At 38.7% G+C, this 5,000-nt stretch overlaps 1 long non-coding RNA gene across 1 annotated transcript in view; it reads left to right on the top strand.

The window, feature by feature from the left end:
* The window catches only part of LOC135112456 (uncharacterized), a 43,755-nt gene that overhangs the window by 37,074 nt on the left and 1,681 nt on the right, over positions 1-5,000 (top strand). Inside the window, exon 2 of the long non-coding RNA XR_010274397.1 lies at positions 4,941-5,000. This exon is cut by the window's right edge and continues 60 nt beyond it. This is a non-coding gene — a long non-coding RNA (uncharacterized LOC135112456). The remainder of the gene's footprint in view (positions 1-4,940) is intronic.

The raw sequence follows: 5,000 nt of genomic DNA, 5'->3' as shown, positions 1-5,000 counted from the left end.
TCTAAATAATATTATTTTACATATGTATAATGGTTCTTCTTTAAGTAAAGAACATATTCCAATTATCAGATAAAAAAATTATATATTGAAATTGTTTCAGTTTTTTTTTTAACAGAGGTCCGTAACTGTACAAAAATACAAATAAATTACGATAAAAAAATTTCAACTATGATTACAGATGATTAAATCATGGAAACTAGAATAATATTAATATAAGAATTATATATCAATCGAAAAAATGTATCTTTTTTTCAAGTATCTTCATTTATTCAAAAAAAAAAAAAGTGAAATATGATTATTACCTAATTCACACTCCTAAGAACTCTAAGTGATATTATTACATATGTACAATGATTCTTTAAATAAAGAACATATCCCAATTATCAGGTAAAATTTTTAAAATTCAAATTTTTCACTTTATTTTTTTTTTTTTTTTTTTAAGCATAGGTACAAAAAAGTCGAAATTTTTTTCTGAAAAAAAAATCACTAAGATTACAGAAGATTAAATTATGAAAAGTTGAAGAATATTGATATAAAAAGTGTATGTCATTTGAAAAGTGTACTTTTAAGTATCTTACTTTTATTTATTTATCTATTTATTTTTTAAGTTAAGTACGATTATTATCTATACCGCACTCCTAAGAACTCTAAATAATATTTTACTTATGTACAATGGTTCTTCTTTAAGTTTTGAAAGTCCTTTTCCAGTTTATTTTAACATCATGGAAAGAAAATTCTTGTTTGATTTATCGAAAACTGTCCTTTCAAAGTTATTTTTTAAACATAATAATAAAAAAAACAATATTTTTTTCTTTCTTTTTAACACATCTTACTTTTCCCTCTCACTCATTATGAATTCCCCTTCCACGCTGTCAATATCCGCCCGTGCAATATTTCCTCCTACAAATCATGGTGTTACATTCTAAGCACATTAAATAAAGACCAACTGATCCACAGCATAATGAGAACTGAACAGCTCTAAATGATGTTTCGTCTCCTTGGTAAAAATATTAATGCAACTTGATCTCTCGAGTAATAAGCTCTACTGCACATTACAGGAGACTCTCCATTTGTGTCAGTACAGTGATTTACGAGTGTTACTAATACTTCTGCTGGGTTTTTAGTCGGATTACTTATCCCGGAGGATTATTCCTGTCTTCTGTAGAATTTGAATGCTTCTGATGATACAGCTTTTATTATTATTATTGTTGTTGCTGTTGTTGTTGTTATACTACAACTGTAGTGTAAAATGTGGTTTAAAATCATAATAATCTCTCCTCATCGTCGTCGGCGTTGTCCTCCTCCTCCTCCTCCTCCTCCTCCTCCTCCTCCTCCTCCAATTCTCCTTTCCTCCTCTCCCTCTAGCCGTCCACCACCAGCAGCAGTACCACACACACCTGCGCCACATGGCCACACCTGTGCTAAGCCTCCCGGGACGGGGTTGAAGTCCAGACATTCCGCCCTCAGCAAAACTTGTCCCATCGAGGCCGCAGGGAAGTTGTGTGTGAACTTGGCCGCCGTCGTCGCCGCCGCGTTGTTGTTAAAGGCGCACAAGTCACGGTGATCGCGAGGCTTTAACTTCAAGCCAGAAAGTCCACGGGTGAAAAGGGAAAGGTTGCCTGGGAAATATTTGTTCCATTGCCACGCCGACTAGTCTTAGCCACCACCACCACCGCCACCACCACTACTACTACCACCACCACTACTACTGCTACCACCATTGCCATCACTATCATCGCTGCTGTAGTGTGCAGTGTGGTGTTGACTCGAGGTGTTGGTGGTGTGCTAGTGGTGTGTTTGGTTGCTTAGATGGTGTTGTGATGGTGTTGATGGGCTGACTGACTGACCTACTATTTTTGAGTTACTACTACTACTACTACTACTACTACTACTAATTACTTATTACTCTTATTATTATTATTATTATTATTATTATTATTATTATTATTATTATTATTATTATTATTATTATTATTTTCATTATTATTGTTGTTGTCGTTGTCGTTGTTGTTGTTGTTGTTGCTGTTGCTGTTGTGGTTGTTGTTGTTGTAATGGCTTCTGCTTACTCGCTTACTTGCTTCTTGAGAGATCATAACCTGAATTGCATGTCTGTTATCTCTCTCTCTCTCTCTCTCTCTCTCTCTCTCTCTCTCTCTCTCTCTCTCTCTCTCTCTCTCTCTCTCTCTCTCTCTCTCTCTCTCTCTCTCTCTCTCTCTCTCTCTCTCGTTACACATCTCCCTGAGCAAATGTACAAGTCTGCTCTCTGAATACAAATTCTTGACATGCATGAATACGAAAACGAACACAAATATGCAGGAAAATTGTCAAATATTCGAGAAGAGTCTTTTAAATTCTCAGCTAATACGAGAGAGAGAGAGAGAGAGAGAGAGAGAGAGAGAGAGAGAGAGAGAGAGAGAGAGAGAGAGAGAGAGAGAGAGAGAGAGAGAGACTACAAGCAGAGTTAACAAGAACAAGCGTAAATTAAATAAAAAAAAATGAACTAGAACAAGAGATATCTAATAGGAAAATTAAGTAAGATAAGCGGTAACTGTGACAAGAATTGGACAGAACAAACGTTGAGTATAACAAGACATAGCAAGAACAAGAATGAACTAGAGGAAAGTCTGATCAAAATGAGAAGGAACTAAGACATGAATGGACGGCAACAAGAACTGAGGGGAAGAACTGGCAAGTCTAACCTCGCATAATAATAATAAAACTAGCTGGCAGTGGGCAACCCTCATTTATGTTATGCTGTGGAGTTCTTACTTTTTTTTCTTTAATCTATCTTTTCCTAAACCTCGTGGATCAGCTTGTACCTTCCCTCATCTATCTATATATCTGTATCTATCTATCTATCTATCTATCTATCTATCTATCTATCTATCTATCTACCAATCTACATATCTTTCCCTCACCTAACCCCTGCTGTCCCTCTGTATGCATATCTGTACCTACCTTTCCCTTCACCTTCGCCTTCACTCTCGGCGCGGGGGATCGAAGGCTGCAGCGTCCATTAGTGACAGGGAGAGTTAAGATTATTACATGCGGAACACTTAATATTCACGTGCCTGGAGTCTGAAGAGGCGAATAAGACCACGCTCTCTCCAAACGACGGGCTGCGGGCATATCCAGCTTTCATGGTATATTGCCTTACACATTATTAAAGGCGAGGGAGGAGCCGAACAAACCGAATATCCCGCATTTCCCTCCGGTACTTCAGCGCCATGCCAGAACCGTACGCTCGTCACTCGCCGGCCTTCAAAGCGGGGCTAAAAATTTATTACGTAAAGGTCAGGTGTGAATTAATGTGGGGAAAAAAGGCAGGAAGTGCGTCCCCGGTGGAGCTAACGAGGGTAAACGTCACTGCCACCTGTACTGCGCCTCGGCCAGGTAACTTGTGCTTGTGTTCCGGTCAGGTACTGTGAAACGATTAATGGCAAATGCTGTTTATAAACGTCATATCAAGTTTGTGTTTTGCAAGTTTGTGTTCTAGACAGGCTATGAGACAGTTAATGACAAGTGGTGGTAAGGAAAGTTATATTAAGTCAGCAGTAGGTGCTATTATATTGTAGCTGTGTTCTGAAATGGCTGTGCTGAAAGTTATTAGCGTTATCAAGGGTGTTTTCGCGATTCCAGTGATGATTTTGGATATAACTTTTGAGAATGATCCATGAGAGAGAGAGAGAGAGAGAGAGAGAGAGAGAGAGAGAGAGAGAGAGAGAGAGAGAGAGAGAGAGAGAGAGAGAGAGAGAGACGCCATTGCCGGTAATATATTAAGTTTCCTTTTCGTTCATTTATTCTGTAAATCTGCGCCGGAAACAACATGCGGCCGACACTTATTGCGATCCTGTAATCTCTCTCTCTCTCTCTCTCTCTCTCTCTCTCTCTCTCTCTCTCTCTCTCTCTCTCTCTCTCTCTCTCTCTCTAATTGATACAAAGCGCGCACCCGACCATTCCTTTCACTTACGTCCTCTCTCTCTTTTCCCTCCCTCGCCTTCGTCAGTGTAATAACAGGTGACCAAACTCCTGCCTTCTGCATTGAATCTCCGGCTTGGATTATTTACCTGTGAGCGTGGTCAGTAGAGAGAGAGAGAGAGAGAGAGAGAGAGAGAGAGAGAGAGAGAGAGAGAGAGAGAGAGAGAGAGAGAGAGAGAGAGAGAGAGAGAGAGAGAGAGAGAGAGAGAGAGAGAGAGAGAGAGAGAGAGAGAGAGAGATTCCCCTTAAAATCTAGTTCGATAATTAAGAAATATGTATGAGTAAGAATCACACTTTATCAGGAGGTGACAAAAGTATTGGCGTCCGTGTCTCGTAACTCGGGAGGCTGGCGGACCATTAGCCACGGTGGAGACAGGGGAGCCAGCCAGCCAGAGAGAGAGAGAGAGAGAGAGAGAGAGAGAGAGAGAGAGAGAGAGAGAGAGAGAGAGAGAGAGACAGAGAGAGAGAGAGAGAGTGTCACCAGTACCTTCCCACTTGATATCCAAAGCAGAAATGACTTTAAATTCCCACTGTGCGATGCTCGGCGTGGAAGGAAAGGGAAGAGAAGGGAAGGGAAGGGAAGGGAAGGGAAGGGAAGGAAAGGGAAGGGAGATACGTGTTAATTTAAATATATTCAGTAAATTCAGGACATATATATATATATATATATATATATATATATATATATATATATATATATATATATATATATATATATATATATATATATATATATATATATATATATATATATAACATATAATATGAGTATAATCATTGAGTTATCGTGTTGACCTGACCTGTAGTCGCGTTTCATAATTACAAAATAAAAGGAAGTTCATGGACGTGTAAATTTAAGCTCTGATGAAATATGAAGGAAGTAAGACTCGTTCACTTTTCATGGCTTTAATTTTGCTGTGTGTGTATATTGTTTTAACGAGTGAATTTTTTTTCTTTTCCAGGTATGCAAATTACTTACACGTTGTCAGATATGGAGGAGATATGTGAAGGTGCGTTGCACA

This window comes from Scylla paramamosain, chromosome 23 (assembly GCF_035594125.1).
Source record: "Scylla paramamosain isolate STU-SP2022 chromosome 23, ASM3559412v1, whole genome shotgun sequence".
Taxonomy (NCBI): Eukaryota; Metazoa; Arthropoda; class Malacostraca; order Decapoda; family Portunidae; genus Scylla; species Scylla paramamosain.
This window is presented reverse-complemented; position numbering and strand designations above follow the sequence as displayed.